The sequence below is a fragment of the Phalangium opilio genome, unplaced genomic scaffold (assembly GCF_054372755.1).
Source record: "Phalangium opilio isolate 3A_F unplaced genomic scaffold, DU_Popi_V2 ptg000810l_1, whole genome shotgun sequence".
NCBI classification, from domain to species: Eukaryota; Metazoa; Arthropoda; class Arachnida; order Opiliones; family Phalangiidae; genus Phalangium; species Phalangium opilio.
Genome location: NW_028324253.1, coordinates 153,433 through 173,966, shown reverse-complemented (window position 1 = coordinate 173,966; position 20,534 = coordinate 153,433). Strand labels below are relative to the sequence as shown.

The following is a 20,534-nucleotide window of genomic DNA, read 5'->3' as shown; positions in this document are numbered from 1 at the left end:
TCGAACCCACGCCCTCAAACGAGGACCAGAATATACACATTCACACCGTGAACGAAGGAACCTAAGCCCCTTGAGTCTGGCGCCTTAGACCGCTCGGCCATCCCAACGTGGTTTTGTGCAATTTGGACGTTTTGAAACGACATCTAATCCAGCTATTTTCATAAAACATATCGTGTCAGAAGTGGGATTTGAACCCACGCCCTCAAACGAGGACCAGAATACACAGATTCACATCGTGAACGAAGGAAGCTAAGCCCCTTGAGTCTGGCGCCTTAGACCGCTCGGCCATCCTGACGCGGTTTTATGGAATTTGGACGTTTTAAAATGACATCTCATCCAGTTATTTTCCTAAAACATATCGTGTCAGAAGTGGGATTCGAACCCACGCCCTCAAACGAGGACCAGAATACACAGATTCACATCGTGAACGAAGGAAGCTAAGCCCCTTGAGTCTGGCGCCTTAGACCGCTCGGCCATCCTGACGCGGAATTATGGAATTTGGACGTTTTAAAATGACATCTAATCCAGTTATTTTCATAAAACATATCGTGTCAGAAGTGGGATTCGAACCCACGCCCTCAAACGAGGAGCAGAATACACAGATTCACATCGTGAACGAAGGAAGCTAAGCCAATTGAGTCTGGCACCTTAGACCGCTCGGCCATCCTGACGTGTTGGTGTGAAATTTGGACGCTTTAAAATTACACCTCTTTCAGTTTTTTTCATAAAACATTTCGTGTCAGAAGTGATATTCGAACCCACGCCCTCAAACGAGGAAAAGAATACACAGATTCACATCGGGAACGAAGGAAGCTAAGCCTTTTGAGTTTGGCGCCTTAGACCGTTCGGCCATCCTGACGTGGTGGTGTGAAATTTGGACGCTTTAAAATTACACTTCGTTCAGTTATTTTCATAAAACATTTCGTGTCAGAAGTGATATTCGAACCCACGCCCTCAAACGAGGACCAGAATATACAGATTCACATCGTGAACGAAGGAAGCTAAGCCCCTTGAGTCTGGCGCCTTAGACCGCTCGGCCATCCCGACGTGGTTTTGTGCAATTTGGACGTTTTGAAACGACATCTAATCCAGCTATTTTCATAAAACATATCGTGTCAGAAGTGGGATTTGAACCCACGCCCTCAAACGAGGACCAGAATACACAGATTCACATCGTGAACGAAGGAAGCTAAGCCCCTTGAGTCTGGCGCCTTAGACCGCTCGGCCATCCTGACGCGGTTTTATGGAATTTGGACGTTTTAAAATGACATCTCATCCAGTTATTTTCCTAAAACATATCGTGTCAGAAGTGGGATTCGAACCCACGCCCTCAAACGAGGACCAGAATACACAGATTCACATCGTGAACGAAGGAAGCTAAGCCCCTTGAGTCTGGCGCCTTAGACCGCTCGGCCATCCTGACGCGGAATTATGGAATTTGGACGTTTTAAAATGACATCTAATCCAGTTATTTTCATAAAACATATCGTGTCAGAAGTGGGATTCGAACCCACGCCCTCAAACGAGGAGCAGAATACACAGATTCACATCGTGAACGAAGGAAGCTAAGCCCCTTGAGTCTGGCACCTTAGACCGCTCGGCCATCCTGACGGGTTGGTGTGAAATTTTGACGCTTTAAAATTACACCTCTTTCAGTTTTTTTCATAAAACATTTCGTGTCAGAAGTGATATTCGAACCCACGCCCTCAAACGAGGAAAAGAATACACAGATTCACATCGGGAACGAAGGAAGCTAAGCCTTTTGAGTCTGGCGCCTTAGACCGTTCGGCCATCCTGACGTGGTGGTGTGAAATTTGGACGCTTTAAAATTACACTTCGTTCAGTTATTTTCATAAAACATTTCGTGTCAGAAGTGGGATTCGAACCCACGCCCTCAAACGAGGACCAGAATATACAGATTCACATCGTGAACGAAGGAAGCTAAGCCTCTTGACTCTGGCACCTTAGACCGCTCGGCCATCCTGACGTTTTGGTGTGAAATTTGGACGCTTTAAAATTACACCTCTTTCAGTTTTTTCCATGAAACATTTCGTGTCAGAAGTGATATTCGAACCCACGCCCTCAAACGAGGACCAGAATATACACATTCACACCGTGAACGAAGGAACCTAAGCCCCTTGAGTCTGGCGCCCTAGACCGCTCGGCCATCCCGACGTGGTTTTGTGCAATTTGGACGTTTTGAAACGACATCTAATCCAGCTATTTTCATAAAACATATCGTGTCAGAAGTGGGATTCGAACCCACGCCCTCAAACGAGGACCAGAATACACAGATTCACATCGTGAACGAAGGAAGCTAAGCCCCTTGAGTCTGGCGCCTTAGACCGCTCGGCCATCAGGACGCGGTTTTATGGAATTTGGACGTTTTAAAATGACATCTCATCCAGTTATTTTCCTAAAACATATCGTGTCAGAAGTGGGATTCGAACCCACGCCCTCAAACGAGGACCAGAATACACAGATTCACATCGTGAACGAAGGAAGCTAAGCCCCTTGAGTCTGGCGCCTTAGACCGCTCGGCCATCCTGACGCGGAATAATGGAATTTGGACGTTTTAAAATGACATCTAATCCAGTTATTTTCATAAAACATATCGTGTCAGAAGTGGGATTCGAACCCACGCCCTCAAACGAGGAGCAGAATACACAGATTCACATCGTGAACGAAGGAAGCTAAGCCCCTTGAGTCTGGCACCTTAGACCGCTCGGCCATCCTCACGTGTTGGTGTGAAATTTGGACGCTTTAAAATTACACCTCTTTCAGTTTTTTTCATAAAACATTTCGTGTCAGAAGTGATATTCGAACCCACGCCCTCAAACGAGGAAAAGAATACACAGATTCACATCGGGAACGAAGGAAGCTAAGCCTTTTGAGTCTGGCGCCTTAGACCGTTCGGCCATCCTGACGTGGTGGTGTGAAATTTGAACGCTTTAAAATTACACTTCGTTCAGTTATTTTCATAAAACATTTCGTGTCAGAAGTGATATTCGAACCCACGCCCTCAAACGAGGACCAGAATATACAGATTCACATCGTGAACGAAGGAAGCTAAGCCCCTTGAGTCTGGCGCCTTAGACCGCTCGGCCATCCTGACGTGGTGGTGTGAAATTTGGACGCTTTAAAATTACACCTCTTTCAGTTTTTTCCATGAAACATTTCGTGTCAGAAGTGATATTCGAACCCACGCCCTCAAACGAGGACCAGAATATACACATTCACACCGTGAACGAAGGAACCTAAGCCCCTTGAGTCTGGCGCCTTAGACCGCTCGGCCATCCCGACGTGGTTTTGTGCAATTTGGACGTTTTAAAACGACATCTAATCCAGCTATTTTCATAAAACATATCGTGTCAGAAGTGGGATTTGAACCCACGCCCTCAAACGAGGACCAGAATACACAGATTCACAACGTGAACGAAGGAAGCTAAGCCCTTGAGTCTGGCGCCTTAGACCGCTCGGCCATCCTGACGTGTTGGTGTGAAATTTGGACGCTTTAAAATTACACCTCTTTCAGTTTTTTTCATAAAACATTTCGTGTCAGAAGTGATATTCGAACCCACGCCCTCAAACGAGGAAAAGAATACACAGATTCACATCGGGAACGAAGGAAGCTAAGCCTTTTGAGTCTGGCGCCTTAGACCGTTCGGCCATCCTGACGTGGTGGTGTGAAATTTGGACGCTTTAAAATTACACTTCGTTCAGTTATTTTCATAAAACATTTCGTGTCAGAAGTGATATTCGAACCCACGCCCTCAAACGAGGACCAGAATATACACATTCACACCGTGAACGAAGGAACCTAAGCCCCTTGAGTCTAGCGCCTTAGACCGCTCGGCCATCCTGACGCGGTTTTATGGAATTTGGACGTTTTAAAATGACATCTCATCCAGTTATTTTCCTAAAACATATCGTGTCAGAAGTGGGATTCGAAACCACGACCTCAAACGAGGACCAGAATACACAGATTCACAACGTGAACGAAGGAAGCTAAGCCCTTGAGTCTGGCGCCTTAGACCGCTCGGCCATCCTGACGCGGTTTTATGGAATTTGGACGTTTTAAAATGACATCTCATCCAGTTATTTTCCTAAAACATATCGTGTCAGAAGTGGGATTCGAACCCACGCCCTCAAACGAGGAGCAGAATACACAGATTCACATCGTGAACGAAGGAAGCTAAGCCCCTTGAGTCTGCCACCTTAGACCGCACGGCCATCCTGACGTGGTGGTGTGAAATTTGGACGCTTTAAAATTACACCTCTTTCAGTTTTTTTCATAAAACATTTCGTGTCAGAAGTGATATTCGAACCCACGCCCTCAAACGAGAACCAGAATATACAGATTCACATCCTGAACGAAGGAAGCTAAGCCCCTTGAGTCTGGCGCCTTAGACCGCTTCGCCATCCCGACGTGGTTTTGTGCAATTTGGACGTTTTAAAACGAGATCTAGTCCAGTTATTTTCATAAAAAATATCGTGTCAGATGTGGGATTCGAACCCACGCCCTCAAACGAGGAGCAGAATACACAGATTCACATCGTGAACGAAGGAAGCTAAGCCCCTTGATTCTGGCACCTTAGACCGCTCGGCCATCCTGACGTGGTGGTGTGAAATTTGGACGCTTTAAAATTACACCTCCTTCAGTTTTTTTCATAACACATTTCGTGTCAGAAGTGATATTCGAACCCACGCCCTCAAACGAGGAACAGAATACACAGATTCATATCGTGAACGATGGAAGCTAAGCCCCTTGAGTCTGCCAACTTAGACCGCTCGGCCATCCTGACGTGGTGGTGTGAAATTTGGACGCTTTAAAATTACACCTCGTTCAGTTATTTTCATAAAACATTACGTGTCAGAAGTGATATTCGAACCCACGCCCTCAAACGAGGACCAGAATATACAGATTCACATCGTGAACGAAGGAAGCTAAGCCCCTTGAGTCTGGCGCCTTAGACCGCTCGGCCATCCCGACGTGGTTTTGTGCAATTTGGACGTTTTACAACGACATCTAATCCAGTTATTTTCATAAAACATACCGTGTTAGAAGAGGGATTCGAACCCACGCCCTCAAACAAGGAGCAGAATACACAGATTCACATCGTGAATGAAGGAAGCTTCTTCGAGTCTGGCGCCTTAGACCGCTCGGCCATCCCGACGTGGTTTTGTGCAATTTGGACGTTTTAAAACGACATCTAATCCAGCTATTTTCATAAAACATATCGTGTCAGAAGTGGGATTCGAACCCACGCCCTCAAACGAGGACCAGAATACACAGATTCACATCGTGAACGAAGGAAGCTAAGCCCCTTGAGTCTGGCGCCTTAGACCGCTCGGCCATCCTGACGCGATTTTATGGAATTTGGACGTTTTAAAATGACATCTCATCCAGTTATTTTCCTAAAACATATCGTGTCAGAAGTGGGATTCGAACCCACGCCCTCAAACGAGGAGCAGAATACACAGATTCACATCGTGAACGAAGGAAGCTAAGCCCCTTGAGTCTGCCAACTTAGACCGCTCGGCCATCCTGACGTGGTGGTGTGAAATTTGGACGCTTTAAAATTACACCTCGTTCAGTTATTTTCATAAAACATTACGTGTCAGAAGTGATATTCGAACCCACGCCCTCAAACGAGGACCAGAATATACAGATTCACATCGTGAACGAAGGAAGCTAAGCCCCTTGAGTCTGTCGCCTTAGACCGCTCGGCCATCCCGACGTGTTTTGTGCAATTTGGACGTTTTACAACGACATCTAATCCAGTTATTTTCATAAAACATACCGTGTTAGAAGTGGGATTCGAATCCACGCCCTCAAACGAGGACCAGAATACACAGATTCACATCGTGAACGAAGGAAGCTCCTTCGAGTCTGGCGCCTTAGACCGCTCGGCCATCCCGACGTGGTTTCGTGCAATTTGGACGTTTTAAAACGACATCTAATCCAGCTATTTTCATAAAACATATCGTGTCAGAAGTGGGATTCGAACCCATGCCCTCAAACGAGGACCAGAATACACAGATTCACATCGTGAGCGAAGGAAGCTAAGCCCCTTGAGTCTGGCGCCTTAGACCGCTCGGCCATCCTGACGCGATTTTATGGAATTTGGACGTTTTAAAATGACATCTCATCCAGTTATTTTCCAAAAACATATCGTGTCAGAAGTGGGATTCGAACCCACGCCCTCAAACGAGGAGCAGAATACACAGATTCACATCGTGAACGAAGGAAGCTAAGCCCCTTGAGTCTGCCACCTTAGACCGCACGGCCATCCTGACGTGGTGGTGTGAAATTTGGACGCTTTAAAATTACACCTCTTTCAGTTTTTTTCATAAAACATTTCGTGTCAGAAGTGATATTCGAACCCACGCCCTCAAACGAGGACCAGAATATACAGATTCACATCCTGAACGAAGGAAGCTAAGCCCCTTGAGTCTGGCGCCTTAGACCGCTCGGCCATCCCGACGTGGTTTTGTGCAATTTGGACGTTTTAAAACGAGATCTAGTCCAGTTATTTTCATAAAAAATATCGTGTCAGATGTGGGATTCGAACCCACGCCCTCAAACGAGGAGCAGAATACACAGATTCACATCGTGAACGAAGGAAGCTAAGCCCCTTGATTCTGGCACCTTAGACCGCTCGGCCATCCTGACGTGGTGGTGTGAAATTTGGACGCTTTAAAATTACACCTCCTTCAGTTTTTTTCATAACACATTTCGTGTCAGAAGTGATATTCGAACCCACGCTCTCAAACGAGGAACAGAATACACAGATTCATATCGTGAACGAAGGAAGCTAAGCCCCTTTAGTCTGGCGCCTTTGACCGCTCGGCCATCCTGACGTGGTGGTATGAAATTTGGACGCTTTAAAATTACACCTCGTTCAGTTATTTTCATAAAACATTACGTGTCAGAAGTGATATTCGAACCCACGCCCTCAAACGAGGACCAGAATATACAGATTCACATCGTGAACGAAGGAAGCTAAGCCCCTTGAGTCTGGCGCCTTAGACCGCTCGGCCATCCCGACGTGGTTTTGTGCAATTTGGACGTTTTAAAACGACATCTAATCCAGTTATTTTCATAAAACATATCGTGTCAGAAGTGGGATTCGAACCCACGCCCTCAAACGAGGAACAGAATACACAGATTCACATCGTGAACGAAGGAAGCTAAGCCTTTTGAGTCTGGCGCCTTAGACCGCTTGGCCATCCTGACGTGGCGGTGTGAAATTTGGACGCTTTAAAAATACACTTCGTTCAGTTATTTTCATAAAACATTTCGTGTCAGAAGTGATATTCGAACCCACGCCCTCAAACGAGGACCAGAATATACAGATTCACATCGTGAACGAAGGAAGCTAAGCCCCTTGAGTCTGGCGCCTTAGACCGCTCGGCCATCCCGACGTGGTTTTGTGCAATTTGGACGTTTTAAAACGACATCTAATCCAGTTATTTTCATAAAACATATCGTGACAGAAGTGGGATTCGAACCCACGCCCTCAAACGAGGAGCAGAATACACAGATTCACATCGTGAACTAAGGAAGCTAAGCCCCTTGAGTCTGGCACCTTAGACCGCTCGGCCATCCTGACGTGGTGGTGTGAAATTTGGACGCTTTAAAATTACACCTCTTTCAGTTTTTTTCATGAAACATTTCGTGTCAGAAGTGATATTCGAACCCACGCCCTCAAACGAGGACCAGAATATACAGATTCACATCGTGAACGAAGGAAGCTAAGCCCCTTGAGTCTGGCGCCTTAGATCGCTCGGCCATCCCGACGTGGTTTTGTGCAATTTGGACGTTTTAAAACGACATCTAATCCAGTTTTTTCATAAAACATATCGTGACAGAAGTGGGATTCGAACCCACGCCCTCAAACGAGGAGCAGAATACACAGATTCACATCGTGAACGAAGGAAGCTAAGCCACTTGAGTCTGGCACCTTAGACCGCTCGGCCATCCTGACGTGGTGGTGTGAAATTTGGACGCTTTAAAATTACACCTCTTTCAGTTTTTTTCATGAAACATTTCGTGTCAGAAGTGATATTCGAACCCACGCCCTCAAACGAGGACCAGAATATACAGATTCACATCGTGAACGAAGGAAGCTAAGCCCCTTGAGTCTGGCGCCTTAGATCGCTCGGCCATCCCGACGTGGTTTTGTGCAATTTGGACGTTTTAAAACGACATCTAATCCAGTTATTTTCATAAAACATATCGTGTCAGAAGTGGGATTCGAACCCACGCCCTCAAACGAGGAGCAGAATACACAGATTCACATCGTGAACGAAGGAAGCTAAGCCCCTTGAGTCTGGCACCTTAGACCGCTCGGCCATCCTGACGTGGTGGTGTGAAATTTGGACGCTTTAAAATTACACCTCTTTCAGTTTTTTTCATAATTCATTTCGTTTCAGAAGTGATATTCGAACCCACGCCCTCAAACGAGGAACAGAATACACAGATTCACATCGTGAACGAAGAAAGCTCCTTCGAGTCTGGCGCCTTAGACCGCTTGGCCATCCTGACGTGTTGGTGTGTAATTTGGACGTTTTAAAACGACATCTAATCCAGTTATTTTCATAAAACATATCGTGTCAGAAGTGGGATTCGAACCCACGCCCTCAAACGAGGACCAGAATACAAAGATTCACAACGTGAACGAAGGAAGCTAAGCCCCTTGAGTCTGGCGCCTTAGACCGCTCGGCCATCCTGACGCGGTTTCATGGAATTTGTACGTTTTAAAATGACATCTCATCCAGTTATTTTCCTAAAACATATCGTGTCAGAAGTGGGATTCGAACCCACGACCTCAAACAAGGAGCAGAATACACAGATTCACATCGTGATCGAAGGAAGCTCCTTCGAGTCTGGCGCCTTAGACCGCTCGGCCATCCCGACGTGGTTTTGTGCAATTTGGACGTTTTGAAACGACATTTAATCCAGCTATTTTCATAAAACATATCGTGTCAGAAGTGGTATTCGAACCCACACCCTAAAACGAGGACCAGAATACGCATATTCACAACGTGAACGAAGGAAGCTAAGCCCCTTGAGTCTGGCGCCTTAGACCGCTCGGCCATCCTGACGCAGTTTTATGGAATTTGGACGTTTTAAAATGACATCTCATCCAGTTATTTTCCTAAAACATATCGTGTCAGAAGTGGGATTCGAACCCACGCCCTCAAACGAGGACCAGAATACACAGATTCACATCGTGAACGAAGGAAGCTAAGCCCCTTGAGTCTGGCGCCTTAGACCGCTCGGCCATCCTGACGTGGTGGTGTGAAATTTGGACGCTTTAAAATTACACCTCTTTCAGTTTTTTCATGAAACATTTCTTGTCAGAAGTGATATTCGAACCCACGCCCACAAACGAGGACCAGATTATACAGATTCACATCGTGAACGAAGGAAGCTAAGCCTTTTGAGTCTGGCGCCTTAGACCGCTTGGCCATCCTGACGTGGCGGTGTGAAATTTGGACGCTTTAAAATTACACTTCGTTCAGTTATTTTCATAAAACATTTCGTGTCAGAAGTGATATTCGAACCCACGCCCTCAAACGAGGACCAGAATATACAGATTCACATCGTGAACGAAGGAAGCTAAGCCCCTTGAGTCTGGCGCCTTAGACCGCTCGGCCATCCCGACGTGGTTTTGTGCAATTTGGACGTTTTAAAACGACATCTAATCCAGTTATTTTCATAAAACATATCGTGACAGAAGTGGGATTCGAACCCACGCCCTCAAACGAGGAGCAGAATACACAGATTCACATCGTGAACGAAGGAAGCTAAGCCCCTTGAGTCTGGCACCTTAGACCGCTCGGCCATCCTGACGTGGTGGTGTGAAATTTGGACGCTTTAAAATTACACCTCTTTCAGTTTTTTCATGAAACATTTCGTGTCAGAAGGGATATTCGAACCCACGCCCTCAAACGAGGACCAGAATATACAGATTCTCATCGTGAACGAAGGAAGCTAAGCCCCTTGAGTCTGGCGCCTTAGATCGCTCGGCCATCCCGACGTGGTTTTGTGCAATTTGGACGTTTTAAAACGACATCTAATCCAGTTATTTTCATAAAACATATCGTGTCAGAAGTGGGATTCAAACCCACGCCCTCAAACGAGGTGCAGAATACACAGATTCACATCGTGAACGAAGGAAGCTAAGCCCCTTGAGTCTGGCACCTTAGACCGCTCGGCCATCCTGACGTGGTGGTGTGAAATTTGGACGCTTTAAAATTACACCTCTTTCAGTTTTTTTCATGAAACATTTCGTGTCAGAAGTGATATTCGAACCCACGCCCTCAAACGAGGACCAGAATATACACATTCACATCGTGAACGAAGGAAGCTAAGCCCCTTGAGTCTGGCGCCTTAGACCGCTCGGCCATCCCGACGTGGTTTTGTGCAATTTGGACGTTTTAAAGCGACATCTAATCCAGCTATTTTCATAAAACATATCGTGTCAGAAGTGGGATTCGAACCCACGCCCTCAAACGAGGACCAGAATACAAAGATTCACAACGTGAACGAAGGAAGCTAAGCCCCTTGAGTCTGGCGCCTTAGACCGCTCGGCCATCCTGACGCGCTCTTATGGAATTTGGACGTTTTAAAATGACATCTCATCCAGTTATTTTCCTAAAACATATCGTGTCAGAAGTGGGATTCGAACCCACGACCTCAAACAAGGAGCAGAATACACAGATTCACATCGTGATCGAAGGAAGCTCCTTCGAGTCTGGCGCCTTAGACCGCTCGGCCATCCCGACGTGGTTTTGTGCAATTTGGACGTTTTGAAACGACATCTAATCCAGCTATTTTCACAAAACATATCGTGTCAGAAGTGGGATTCGAACCCACGCCCTCAAACGAGGACCAGAATACACAGATTCACATCGTGAACGAAGGAAGCTAAGCCCCTTGAGTCTGGCACCTTAGACCGCTCGGCCATCCTGACGCGGTTTTATGGAATTTGGACGTTTTAAAATGACATCTAATCCAGTTATTTTCATAAAACATATATAGTCAGAAGTGGGATTCGAACCCACGCCCTCAAACGAGGAGCAGAATACACAGATTCACATCGTGAACGAAGGAAGCTAAGCCCCTTGAGTCTGGCACCTTAGACCGCTCGGCCATCCTGACGTGTTGGTGTGAAATTTGGACGCTTTAAAATTACACCTCTTTCAGTTTTTTTCATAAAACATTTCGTGTCAGAAGTGATATTCGAACCCACGCCCTCAAACGAGGAAAAGAATACACAGATTCACATCGGGAACGAAGGAAGCTAAGCCTTTTGAGTCTGGCGCCTTAGACCGTTCGGCCATCCTGACGTGGTGGTGTGAAATTTGGACGCTTTAAAATTACACTTCGTTCAGTTATTTTCATAAAACATTTCGTGTCAGAAGTGATATTCGAACCCACGCCCTCAAACGAGGACCAGAATATACAGATTCACATCGTGAACGAAGGAAGCGAAGCCCCTTGAGTCTGGCGCCTTAGACCGCTCGGCCATCCTGACGTGGTGGTGTGAAATTTGGACGCTTTAAAATTACACCTCTTTCAGTTTTTTCCATGAAACATTTCGTGTCAGAAGTGATATTCGAACCCACGCCCTCAAACGAGGACCAGAATATACACATTCACACCGTGAACGAAGGAACCTAAGCCCCTTGAGTCTGGCGCCTTAGACCGCTCGGCCATCCCGACGTGGTTTTGTGCAATTTGGACGTTTTGAAACTACATCTCATCCAGTTATTTTCCTAAAACATATCGTGTCAGAAGTGGGATTCGAACCCACGCCCTCAAACGAGGACCAGAATACACAGATTCACATCGTGAACGAAGGAAGCTAAGCCCCTTGAGTCTGGCGCCTTAGACCGCTCGGCCATCCTGACGCGGTTTTATGGAATTTGGACGTTTTAAAATGACATCTCATCCAGTTATTTTCCTAAAACATATCGTGTCAGAAGTGGGATTCGAACCCACGCCCTCAAACGAGGACCAGAATACACAGATTCACATCGTGAACGAAGGAAGCTAAGCCCCTTGAGTCTGGCGCCTTAGACCGCTCGGCCATCCTGACGCGGTTTTATGGAATTTGGACGTTTTAAAATGACATCTAATCCAGTTATTTTCATAAAACATATCGTGTCAGAAGTGGGATTCGAACCCACGCCCTCAAACGAGGAGCAGAATACACAGATTCACATCGTGAACGAAGGAAGCTAAGCCCCTTGAGTCTGGCACCTTAGACCGCTCGGCCATCCTGACGTGTTGGTGTGAAATTTGGACGCTTTAAAATTACACCTCTTTCAGTTTTTTTCATAAAACATTTCGTGTCAGAAGTGATATTCGAACACACGCCCTCAAACGAGGAAAAGAATACACAGATTCACATCGGGAACGAAGGAAGCTAAGCCTTTTGAGTCTGGCGCCTTAGACCGTTCGGCCATCCTGACGTGGTGGTGTGAAATTTGGACGCTTTAAAATTACACTTCGTTCAGTTATTTTCATAGAACATTTCGTGTCAGAAGTGATATTCGAACCCACGCCCTCAAACGAGGACCAGAATATACAGATTCACATCGTGAACGAAGGAAGCTAAGCCCCTTGAGTCTGGCGCCTTAGACCGCTCGGCCATCCTGACGTGGTGGTGTGAAATTTGGACGCTTTAAAATTACACCTCTTTCAGTTTTTTCCATGAAACATTTCGTGTCAGAAGTGATATTCGAACCCACGCCCTCAAACGAGGACCAGAATATACACATTCACACCGTGAACGAAGGAACCTAAGCCCCTTGAGTCTGGCGCCTTAGACCGCTCGGCCATCCCGACGTGGTTTTGTGCAATTTGGACGTTTTGAAACTACATCTCATCCAGTTATTTTCCTAAAACATATCGTGTCAGAAGTGGGATTCGAACCCACGCCCTCAAACGAGGACCAGAATACACAGATTCACATCGTGAACGAAGGAAGCTAAGCCCCTTGAGTCTGGCGCCTTAGACCGCTCGGCCATCCTGACGCGGTTTTATGGAATTTGGACGTTTTAAAATGACATCTCATCCAGTTATTTTCCTAAAACATATCGTGTCAGAAGTGGGATTCGAACCCACGCCCTCAAACGAGGACCAGAATACACAGATTCACATCGTGAACGAAGGAAGCTAAGCCCCTTGAGTCTGGCGCCTTAGACCGCTCGGCCATCCTGACGCGGTTTTATGGAATTTGGACGTTTTAAAATGACATCTAATCCAGTTATTTTCATAAAACATATCGTGTCAGAAGTGGGATTCGAACCCACGCCCTCAAACGAGGAGCAGAATACACAGATTCACATCGTGAACGAAGGAAGCTAAGCCCCTTGAGTCTGGCACCTTAGACCGCTCGGCCATCCTGACGTGGTGGTGTGAAATTTGGACGCTTTAAAATTACACCTCTTTCAGTTTTTTTCATGAAACATTTCGTGTCAGAAGTGATATTCGAACCCACGCCCTCAAACGAGGACCAGAATATACAGATTCACATCGTGTACGATGGAAGCTAAGCCCCTTGAGTCTGGCGCCTTAGACCGCTCGGCCATCCCGTCGTGGTTTTGTGCAATTTGGACGTTTTAAAACGACATCTAATCCAGCTATTTTCATAAAACATATCGTGTCAGAAGTGGGATTCGAACCCACGCCCTCAAACGAGGACCAGAATACAAAGATTCACAACGTGAACGAAGGAAGCTAAGCCCCTTGAGTCTGGCGCCTTAGACCGCTCGGCCATCCTGACGCGGTTTTATGGAATTTGGACGTTTTAAAATGACATCTCCTCCAGTTATTTTCCTAAAACATATCGTGTCAGAAGTGGGATTCGAACCCACGACCTCAAACAAGGAGCAGAATACACAGATTCTCATCGTGAACGAAGGAAGCTCCTTCGAGTCTGGCGCCTTAGACCGCTCGGCCATCCTGACGCGGTTTTATGGAATTTGGACGTTTTAAAATGACATCTCATCCAGTTATTTTCCTAAAACATATCGTGTCAGAAGTGGGATTCGAACCCACATCCTCAAACGAGGACCAGAATACACAGATTCAATCGTGAACGAAGGAAGCTAAGCCCCTTGAGTCTGGCGCCTTAGACCGCTCGGCCATCCTGACGCGGTTTTATGGAATTTGGACGTTTTAAAATGACATCTAATCCAGTTATTTTCATAAAACATATCGTGTCAGAAGTGATATTCGAACCCACGCCCTCAAACGAGTTCCAGAATATACAGATTCACATCGTGAACGAAGGAAGCTAAGCCCCTTGAGTCTGGCGCCTTAGACCGCTCGGCCATCCCGACGTGGTTTTGTGCAATTTGGACGTTTTAAAACGACATCTAATCCAGTTATTTTCATAAAACATATCATGTCAGAAGTGGGATTCGAACCCACGCCCTCAAACGAGGAAAAGAATACACAGATTCACATCGTGAACGAAGGAAGCTAAGCCTTTTGAGTCTGGCGCCTTAGACCGTTCGGCCATCCTGACGTGGTGGTGTGAAATTTGGACGTTTTAAAACGACATCTAATCCAGCTATTTTCATAAAACATATCGTGTCAGAAGTGGGATTCGAACCCACGCCCTCAAACGAGGAGCAGAATACACAGATTCACATCGTGAACGAAGGAAGCTCCTTCGATTCTGGCGCCTTAGACCGCTCGGCCATCCCGACGTGGTTTCGTGCAATTTGGACGTTTTAAAGCGACATCTAATCCAGCTATTTTCATAAAACACATCGTGTCAGAAGTGGATTCGAACCCACGCCCTCAAATGAGGACCAGAATACACAGATTCACAACGTGTACGAAGGAAGCTAAGCCCCTTAAGTCTGGCGCCTTAGACCGCTCGGCCATCCTGACGTGGTGGTGTGAAATTTGGACGCTTTAAAATTACACCTCTTTCAGTTTTTTCATAAAACATATCGTGTCAGAAGTGGGACTCGAACCCACGCCCTCAAACGAGGACCAGAATATACAGATTCACAACGTGAACGAAGGAAGCTAAGCCCCTTGAGTCTGGCGCCTTAGACAGCTCGGCCATCCTGACGCGGTTTTATGGAATTTGGACGTTTTAAAATGACATCTCATCCAGTTATTTTCCTAAAACATATCGTGTCAGAAGTGGGATTCGAACCCACGCCCTCAAACGAGGACCAGAATATACAGATTCACATCGTGAACGAAGGAACCTAAGCCCCTTGAGTCTGGCGCCTTAGACCGCTCGGCCATCCCGACGTGGTTTTGTGCAATTTGGACGTTTTCAAACGACATCTTATCCAGCTATTTTCATAAAACATATCGTGTCAGAAGTGGGATTCGAACCCACGCCCTCAAACTAGGACCAGAATACGCAGATTCACAACGTGAACGAAGGAAGCTAAGCCCCTTGATGCTGGCGCCTTAGACCGCTCGGCCATCCTGACGCGGCTTTATGGAATTTGGACGTTTAAAATGACATCTAATCCAGTTATTTTCATAAAACATATCGTGTCAGAAGTGGGATTCGAACCCACGCCCTCAAACGAGGAGCAGAATACACAGATTCACATCGTGAACGAAGGAAGCTAAGCCCCTTGATTCTGGCGCCTTAGACCGCTCGGCCATCCTGACGCGGCTTTATGGAATTTGGACGTTTAAAATGACATCTAATCCAGTTATTTTCATAAAACATATCGTGTCAGAAGTGGGATTCGAACCCACGCCCTCAAACGAGGAGCAAAATACACAGATTCACATCGTGAACGAAGGAAGCTAAGCCCCTTGAGTCTGGCGCCTTAGACCGCTCGGCCATTCCGACGTGGTTTTGTGCAATTTGGACGTTTTAAAACGACATCTAATCCAGTTATTTTCATAAAACATATCGTGACAGAAGTGGGATTCGAACCCACGCCCTCAAACGAGGAGCAGAATACACAGATTCACATCGTGAACGAAGGAAGCTAAGCCACTTGAGTCTGGCACCTTAGACCGCTCGGCCATCCTGACGTGGTGGTGTAAAATTTGGACGCTTTAAAATTACACCTCTTTCAGTTTTTTTCATGAAACATTTCGTGTCAGAAGTGATATTCGAACCCACGCCCTCAAACGAGTACCAGAATATACAGATTCACATCGTGAACGAAGGAAGCTAAGCCCCTTGAGTCTGGCGCCTTAGATCGCTCGGCCATCCCGACGTGGTTTTGTGCAATTTGGACGTTTTAAAACGACATCTAATCCAGTTATTTTCATAAAACAGATCGTGTCAGAAGTGGGATTCGAACCCACGCCCTCAAACGAGGAGCAGAATACACAGATTCACATCGTGAACGAAGGAAGCTAAGCCCCTTGAGTCTGGCGCCTTAGACCGCTCGGCCATCCTGACGTGGTGGTGTGAAATTTGGACGCTTTAAAATTACACCTCTTTCAGTTTTTTTCATGAAACATTTCGTGTCAGAAGTGATATTCGAACCCACGCCCTCAAACGAGGACCAGAATATACAGATTCACATCGTGAACGAAGGAAGCTAAGCCCCTTGAGTCTGGCGCCTTAGATCGCTCGGCCATCCCGACGTGGTTTTGTGCAATTTGGACGTTTTAAAACGACATCTAATCCAGTTATTTTCATAAAACATATCGTGTCAGAAGTGGGATTCGAACCCACGCCCTCAAACGAGGAACAGAATACACAGATTCACATCGTGAACGAAGGAAGCTAAGCCCCTTGAGTCTGGCACCTTAGACCGCTCGGCCATCCTGACGTGGTGGTGTGAAATTTGGACGCTTTAAAATTACACCTCTTTCAGTTTTTTTCATAATTCATTTCGTGTCAGAAGTGATATTCGAACCCACGCCCTCAAACGAGGAACAGAATACACAGATTCACATCGTGAACGAAGAAAGCTGCTTCGAGTCTGGCGCCTTAGACCGCTTGGCCATCCTGACGTGTTGGTGTGTAATTTGGACGTTTTAAAACGACATCTAATCCAGTTATTTTCATAAAACATATCGTGTCAGAAGTGGGATTCGAACCCACGCCCTCAAACGAGGACCAGAATACAAAGATTCACAACGTGAACGAAGGAAGCTAAGCCCCTTGAGTCTGGCGCCTTAGACCGCTCGGCCATCCTGACGCGGTTTCATGGAATTTGGACGTTTTAAAATGACATCTCATCCAGTTATTTTCCTAAAACATATCGTGTCAGAAGTGGGATTCGAACCCACGACCTCAAACAAGTAGCAGAATACACAGATTCACATCGTGATCGAAGGAAGCTCCTTCGAGTCTGGCGCCTTAGACCGCTCGGCCATCCCGACGTGGTTTTGTGCAATTTGGACGTTTTGAAACGACATTTAATCCAGCTATTTTCACAAAACATATCGTGTCAGAAGTGGGATTCGAACCCACGCCCTCAAACGAGGACCAGAATACACAGATTCACATCGTGAACGAAGGAAGCTAAGCCACTTGAGTCTGGCACCTTAGACCGCTCGGCCATCCTGACGTGGTGGTGTAAAATTTGGACGCTTTAAAATTACACCTCTTTCAGTTTTTTTCATGAAACATTTCGTGTCAGAAGTGATATTCGAACCCACGCCCTCAAACGAGTACCAGAATATACAGATTCACATCGTGAACGAAGGAAGCTAAGCCCCTTGAGTCTGGCGCCTTAGATCGCTCGGCCATCCCGACGTGGTTTTGTGCAATTTGGACGTTTTAAAACGACATCTAATCCAGTTATTTTCATAAAACAGATCGTGTCAGAAGTGGGATTCGAACCCACGCCCTCAAACGAGGAGCAGAATACACAGATTCACATCGTGAACGAAGGAAGCTAAGCCCCTTGAGTCTGGCGCCTTAGACCGCTCGGCCATCCTGACGTGGTGGTGTGAAATTTGGACGCTTTAAAATTACACCTCTTTCAGTTTTTTTCATGAAACATTTCGTGTCAGAAGTGATATTCGAACCCACGCCCTCAAACGAGGACCAGAATATACAGATTCACATCGTGAACGAAGGAAGCTAAGCCCCTTGAGTCTGGCGCCTTAGATCGCTCGGCCATCCCGACGTGGTTTTGTGCAATTTGGACGTTTTAAAACGACATCTAATCCAGTTATTTTCATAAAACATATCGTGTCAGAAGTGGGATTCGAACCCACGCCCTCAAACGAGGAACAGAATACACAGATTCACATCGTGAACGAAGGAAGCTAAGCCCCTTGAGTCTGGCACCTTAGACCGCTCGGCCATCCTGACGTGGTGGTGTGAAATTTGGACGCTTTAAAATTATACCTCTTTCAGTTTTTTTCATAGTTCATTTCGTGTCAGAAGTGATATTCGAACCCACGCCCTCAAACGAGGAACAGAATACACAGATTCACATCGTGAACGAAGAAAGCTGCTTCGAGTCTGGCGCCTTAGACCGCTTGGCCATCCTGACGTGTTGGTGTGTAATTTGGACGTTTTAAAACGACATCTAATCCAGTTATTTTCATAAAACATATCGTGTCAGAAGTGGGATTCGAACCCACGCCCTCAAACGAGGACCAGAATACAAAGATTCACAACGTGAACGAAGGAAGCTAAGCCCCTTGAGTCTGGCGCCTTAGACCGCTCGGCCATCCTGACGCGGTTTCATGGAATTTGGACGTTTTAAAATGACATCTCATCCAGTTATTTTCCTAAAACATATCGTGTCAGAAGTGGGATTCGAACCCACGACCTCAAACAAGTAGCAGAATACACAGATTCACATCGTGATCGAAGGAAGCTCCTTCGAGTCTGGCGCCTTAGACCGCTCGGCCATCCCGACGTGGTTTTGTGCAATTTGGACGTTTTGAAACGACATTTAATCCAGCTATTTTCACAAAACACATCGTGTCAGAAGTGGGATTCGAACCCACGCCCTCAAACGAGGACCAGAATACACAGATTCACATCGTGAACGAAGGAAGCTAAGCCCCTTGAGTCTGGCGCCTTAGACCGCTCGGCCATCCTGACGTGGTGGTGTGAAATTTGGACGCTTTAAAATTACACCTCTTTCAGTTTTTTCCATGAAACATTTCGTGTCAGAAGTGATATTCGAACCCACGCCCTCAAACGAGGACCAGAATATACAGATTCACACCGTGAACGAAGGAACCTAAGCCCCTTGAGTCTGGCGCCTTAGACCGCTCGGCCATCCCGACGTGGTTTTGTGCAATTTGGACGTTTTAAAACGACATCTAATCCAGCTATTTTCATAAAACATATCGTGTCAGAAGTGGGATTCGAACCCACACCCTAAAACGAGGACCAGAATACGCAGATTCACAACGTGAACGAAGGAAGCTAAGCCCCTTGAGTCTGGCGCCTTAGACCGCTCGGCCATCCTGACGCAGTTTTATGGAATTTGGACGTTTTAAAATGACATCTCATCCAGTTATTTTCCTAAAACATATCGTGTCAGAAGTGGGATTCGAACCCACGCCCTCAAACGAGGACCAGAATACACAGATTCACATCGTGAACGAAGGAAGCTAAGCCCCTTGAGTCTGGCGCCTTAGACCGCTCGGCCATCCTGACGTGGTGGTGTGAAATTTGGACGCTTTAAAATTACACCTCTTTCAGTTTTTTTCATGAAACATTTCTTGTCAGAAGTGATATTCGAACCCACGCCCTCAAACGAGGACCAGATTATACAGATTCACATCGTGAACGAAGGAAGCTAAGCCCCTTGACTCTGGCACCTTAGACCGCTCGGCCATCCTGACGTGTTGGTGTGAAATTTGGACGCTTTAAAATTACACCTCTTTCAGTTTTTTTCATAAAACATTTCGTGTCAGAAGTGATATTCGAACCCACGCCCTCAAACGAGGAACAGAATACACAGATTCACATCGTGAACGAAGGAAGCTAAGCCTTCTGAGTCTGGCGCCTTAGACCGCTTGGCCATCCTGACGTGGCGGTGTGAAATTTGGACGCTTTAAAATTACACCTCTTTCAGTTTTTTTCATAAAACATTTCGTGTCAGAAGTGATATTCGAACCCACGCCCTCAAACGAGGACCAGAATATACAGATTCACATCGTGAACGAAGGAAGCTAAGCCCCTTGAGTCTGGCGCCTTAGACCGCTCGGCCATCCCGACGTGGTTTTGTGCAATTTGGACGTTTTAAAGCGACATCTAATCCAGCTATTTTCATAAAACATATCGTGTCAGAAGTGGGATTCGAACCCACGCCCTCAAACGAGGACCAGAATACAAAGATTCACAACATGAACGAAGGAAGCTAAGCCCCTTGAGTCTGGCGCCTTAGACCGCTCGGCCATCCTGACGCGGTTTTATGGAATTTGGACGTTTTAAAATGACATCTCATCCAGTTATTTTCCTAAAACATATCGTGTCAGAAGTGGGATTCGAACCCACGACCTCAAACAAGGAGCAGAATACACAGATTCACATCGTGATCGAAGGAAGCTCCTTCGAGTCTGGCGCCTTAGACCGCTCGGCCAT

General features: G+C 46.3%; 32 non-coding genes across 32 annotated transcripts; all 32 read right to left on the bottom strand.

Annotated features, from left to right (window-relative positions):
- Positions 1–173: 173 nt before the first annotated feature.
- Positions 174–295, bottom strand: TRNAL-CAA (transfer RNA leucine (anticodon CAA)). Its single transcript has 2 exons — positions 258–295; positions 174–219 (listed from the first exon to the last, which is right to left on the bottom strand). It is a non-coding gene; the product is annotated as a tRNA-Leu (tRNA).
- Positions 296–361: 66 nt separating this feature from the next.
- On the bottom strand, positions 362–483 carry TRNAL-CAA (transfer RNA leucine (anticodon CAA)). Its single transcript has 2 exons — positions 446–483; positions 362–407 (listed from the first exon to the last, which is right to left on the bottom strand). It is a non-coding gene; the product is annotated as a tRNA-Leu (tRNA).
- Positions 484–1,113: 630 nt separating this feature from the next.
- Positions 1,114–1,235, bottom strand: TRNAL-CAA (transfer RNA leucine (anticodon CAA)). The gene is made up of 2 exons: positions 1,198–1,235; positions 1,114–1,159 (listed from the first exon to the last, which is right to left on the bottom strand). It is a non-coding gene; the product is annotated as a tRNA-Leu (tRNA).
- A 66-nt stretch (positions 1,236–1,301) lies between these two features.
- On the bottom strand, positions 1,302–1,423 carry TRNAL-CAA (transfer RNA leucine (anticodon CAA)). Its single transcript has 2 exons — positions 1,386–1,423; positions 1,302–1,347 (listed from the first exon to the last, which is right to left on the bottom strand). It is a non-coding gene; the product is annotated as a tRNA-Leu (tRNA).
- A 1,006-nt stretch (positions 1,424–2,429) lies between these two features.
- TRNAL-CAA (transfer RNA leucine (anticodon CAA)) lies at positions 2,430–2,551 on the bottom strand. Its single transcript has 2 exons — positions 2,514–2,551; positions 2,430–2,475 (listed from the first exon to the last, which is right to left on the bottom strand). It is a non-coding gene; the product is annotated as a tRNA-Leu (tRNA).
- An 818-nt stretch (positions 2,552–3,369) lies between these two features.
- Positions 3,370–3,490, bottom strand: TRNAL-CAA (transfer RNA leucine (anticodon CAA)). The gene is made up of 2 exons: positions 3,453–3,490; positions 3,370–3,415 (listed from the first exon to the last, which is right to left on the bottom strand). It is a non-coding gene; the product is annotated as a tRNA-Leu (tRNA).
- A 1,753-nt stretch (positions 3,491–5,243) lies between these two features.
- TRNAL-CAA (transfer RNA leucine (anticodon CAA)) lies at positions 5,244–5,365 on the bottom strand. The gene is made up of 2 exons: positions 5,328–5,365; positions 5,244–5,289 (listed from the first exon to the last, which is right to left on the bottom strand). It is a non-coding gene; the product is annotated as a tRNA-Leu (tRNA).
- A 441-nt stretch (positions 5,366–5,806) lies between these two features.
- Positions 5,807–5,924, bottom strand: TRNAS-CGA (transfer RNA serine (anticodon CGA)). Its single transcript has 2 exons — positions 5,887–5,924; positions 5,807–5,852 (listed from the first exon to the last, which is right to left on the bottom strand). It is a non-coding gene; the product is annotated as a tRNA-Ser (tRNA).
- A 66-nt stretch (positions 5,925–5,990) lies between these two features.
- Positions 5,991–6,112, bottom strand: TRNAL-CAA (transfer RNA leucine (anticodon CAA)). Its single transcript has 2 exons — positions 6,075–6,112; positions 5,991–6,036 (listed from the first exon to the last, which is right to left on the bottom strand). It is a non-coding gene; the product is annotated as a tRNA-Leu (tRNA).
- Positions 6,113–8,617: 2,505 nt separating this feature from the next.
- Positions 8,618–8,739, bottom strand: TRNAL-CAA (transfer RNA leucine (anticodon CAA)). Its single transcript has 2 exons — positions 8,702–8,739; positions 8,618–8,663 (listed from the first exon to the last, which is right to left on the bottom strand). It is a non-coding gene; the product is annotated as a tRNA-Leu (tRNA).
- A 66-nt stretch (positions 8,740–8,805) lies between these two features.
- Positions 8,806–8,923, bottom strand: TRNAS-CGA (transfer RNA serine (anticodon CGA)). Its single transcript has 2 exons — positions 8,886–8,923; positions 8,806–8,851 (listed from the first exon to the last, which is right to left on the bottom strand). It is a non-coding gene; the product is annotated as a tRNA-Ser (tRNA).
- A 254-nt stretch (positions 8,924–9,177) lies between these two features.
- On the bottom strand, positions 9,178–9,299 carry TRNAL-CAA (transfer RNA leucine (anticodon CAA)). Its single transcript has 2 exons — positions 9,262–9,299; positions 9,178–9,223 (listed from the first exon to the last, which is right to left on the bottom strand). It is a non-coding gene; the product is annotated as a tRNA-Leu (tRNA).
- Positions 9,300–10,491: 1,192 nt separating this feature from the next.
- TRNAL-CAA (transfer RNA leucine (anticodon CAA)) lies at positions 10,492–10,613 on the bottom strand. The gene is made up of 2 exons: positions 10,576–10,613; positions 10,492–10,537 (listed from the first exon to the last, which is right to left on the bottom strand). It is a non-coding gene; the product is annotated as a tRNA-Leu (tRNA).
- A 66-nt stretch (positions 10,614–10,679) lies between these two features.
- Positions 10,680–10,797, bottom strand: TRNAS-CGA (transfer RNA serine (anticodon CGA)). The gene is made up of 2 exons: positions 10,760–10,797; positions 10,680–10,725 (listed from the first exon to the last, which is right to left on the bottom strand). It is a non-coding gene; the product is annotated as a tRNA-Ser (tRNA).
- A 66-nt stretch (positions 10,798–10,863) lies between these two features.
- On the bottom strand, positions 10,864–10,985 carry TRNAL-CAA (transfer RNA leucine (anticodon CAA)). Its single transcript has 2 exons — positions 10,948–10,985; positions 10,864–10,909 (listed from the first exon to the last, which is right to left on the bottom strand). It is a non-coding gene; the product is annotated as a tRNA-Leu (tRNA).
- Positions 10,986–11,803: 818 nt separating this feature from the next.
- TRNAL-CAA (transfer RNA leucine (anticodon CAA)) lies at positions 11,804–11,925 on the bottom strand. The gene is made up of 2 exons: positions 11,888–11,925; positions 11,804–11,849 (listed from the first exon to the last, which is right to left on the bottom strand). It is a non-coding gene; the product is annotated as a tRNA-Leu (tRNA).
- Positions 11,926–11,991: 66 nt separating this feature from the next.
- Positions 11,992–12,113, bottom strand: TRNAL-CAA (transfer RNA leucine (anticodon CAA)). The gene is made up of 2 exons: positions 12,076–12,113; positions 11,992–12,037 (listed from the first exon to the last, which is right to left on the bottom strand). It is a non-coding gene; the product is annotated as a tRNA-Leu (tRNA).
- An 818-nt stretch (positions 12,114–12,931) lies between these two features.
- On the bottom strand, positions 12,932–13,053 carry TRNAL-CAA (transfer RNA leucine (anticodon CAA)). Its single transcript has 2 exons — positions 13,016–13,053; positions 12,932–12,977 (listed from the first exon to the last, which is right to left on the bottom strand). It is a non-coding gene; the product is annotated as a tRNA-Leu (tRNA).
- Positions 13,054–13,119: 66 nt separating this feature from the next.
- TRNAL-CAA (transfer RNA leucine (anticodon CAA)) lies at positions 13,120–13,241 on the bottom strand. The gene is made up of 2 exons: positions 13,204–13,241; positions 13,120–13,165 (listed from the first exon to the last, which is right to left on the bottom strand). It is a non-coding gene; the product is annotated as a tRNA-Leu (tRNA).
- A 442-nt stretch (positions 13,242–13,683) lies between these two features.
- Positions 13,684–13,805, bottom strand: TRNAL-CAA (transfer RNA leucine (anticodon CAA)). The gene is made up of 2 exons: positions 13,768–13,805; positions 13,684–13,729 (listed from the first exon to the last, which is right to left on the bottom strand). It is a non-coding gene; the product is annotated as a tRNA-Leu (tRNA).
- A 66-nt stretch (positions 13,806–13,871) lies between these two features.
- TRNAS-CGA (transfer RNA serine (anticodon CGA)) lies at positions 13,872–13,989 on the bottom strand. The gene is made up of 2 exons: positions 13,952–13,989; positions 13,872–13,917 (listed from the first exon to the last, which is right to left on the bottom strand). It is a non-coding gene; the product is annotated as a tRNA-Ser (tRNA).
- Positions 13,990–14,055: 66 nt separating this feature from the next.
- Positions 14,056–14,176, bottom strand: TRNAL-CAA (transfer RNA leucine (anticodon CAA)). Its single transcript has 2 exons — positions 14,139–14,176; positions 14,056–14,101 (listed from the first exon to the last, which is right to left on the bottom strand). It is a non-coding gene; the product is annotated as a tRNA-Leu (tRNA).
- Positions 14,177–14,618: 442 nt separating this feature from the next.
- Positions 14,619–14,736, bottom strand: TRNAS-CGA (transfer RNA serine (anticodon CGA)). Its single transcript has 2 exons — positions 14,699–14,736; positions 14,619–14,664 (listed from the first exon to the last, which is right to left on the bottom strand). It is a non-coding gene; the product is annotated as a tRNA-Ser (tRNA).
- A 440-nt stretch (positions 14,737–15,176) lies between these two features.
- On the bottom strand, positions 15,177–15,298 carry TRNAL-CAA (transfer RNA leucine (anticodon CAA)). The gene is made up of 2 exons: positions 15,261–15,298; positions 15,177–15,222 (listed from the first exon to the last, which is right to left on the bottom strand). It is a non-coding gene; the product is annotated as a tRNA-Leu (tRNA).
- A 1,752-nt stretch (positions 15,299–17,050) lies between these two features.
- TRNAL-CAA (transfer RNA leucine (anticodon CAA)) lies at positions 17,051–17,172 on the bottom strand. The gene is made up of 2 exons: positions 17,135–17,172; positions 17,051–17,096 (listed from the first exon to the last, which is right to left on the bottom strand). It is a non-coding gene; the product is annotated as a tRNA-Leu (tRNA).
- Positions 17,173–17,238: 66 nt separating this feature from the next.
- TRNAS-CGA (transfer RNA serine (anticodon CGA)) lies at positions 17,239–17,356 on the bottom strand. The gene is made up of 2 exons: positions 17,319–17,356; positions 17,239–17,275 (listed from the first exon to the last, which is right to left on the bottom strand). It is a non-coding gene; the product is annotated as a tRNA-Ser (tRNA).
- A 66-nt stretch (positions 17,357–17,422) lies between these two features.
- On the bottom strand, positions 17,423–17,544 carry TRNAL-CAA (transfer RNA leucine (anticodon CAA)). The gene is made up of 2 exons: positions 17,507–17,544; positions 17,423–17,468 (listed from the first exon to the last, which is right to left on the bottom strand). It is a non-coding gene; the product is annotated as a tRNA-Leu (tRNA).
- A 1,002-nt stretch (positions 17,545–18,546) lies between these two features.
- Positions 18,547–18,668, bottom strand: TRNAL-CAA (transfer RNA leucine (anticodon CAA)). The gene is made up of 2 exons: positions 18,631–18,668; positions 18,547–18,592 (listed from the first exon to the last, which is right to left on the bottom strand). It is a non-coding gene; the product is annotated as a tRNA-Leu (tRNA).
- A 66-nt stretch (positions 18,669–18,734) lies between these two features.
- On the bottom strand, positions 18,735–18,852 carry TRNAS-CGA (transfer RNA serine (anticodon CGA)). Its single transcript has 2 exons — positions 18,815–18,852; positions 18,735–18,771 (listed from the first exon to the last, which is right to left on the bottom strand). It is a non-coding gene; the product is annotated as a tRNA-Ser (tRNA).
- A 66-nt stretch (positions 18,853–18,918) lies between these two features.
- TRNAL-CAA (transfer RNA leucine (anticodon CAA)) lies at positions 18,919–19,040 on the bottom strand. Its single transcript has 2 exons — positions 19,003–19,040; positions 18,919–18,964 (listed from the first exon to the last, which is right to left on the bottom strand). It is a non-coding gene; the product is annotated as a tRNA-Leu (tRNA).
- Positions 19,041–19,482: 442 nt separating this feature from the next.
- On the bottom strand, positions 19,483–19,604 carry TRNAL-CAA (transfer RNA leucine (anticodon CAA)). The gene is made up of 2 exons: positions 19,567–19,604; positions 19,483–19,528 (listed from the first exon to the last, which is right to left on the bottom strand). It is a non-coding gene; the product is annotated as a tRNA-Leu (tRNA).
- Positions 19,605–20,234: 630 nt separating this feature from the next.
- TRNAL-CAA (transfer RNA leucine (anticodon CAA)) lies at positions 20,235–20,356 on the bottom strand. The gene is made up of 2 exons: positions 20,319–20,356; positions 20,235–20,280 (listed from the first exon to the last, which is right to left on the bottom strand). It is a non-coding gene; the product is annotated as a tRNA-Leu (tRNA).
- Positions 20,357–20,534: the final 178 nt, after the last annotated feature.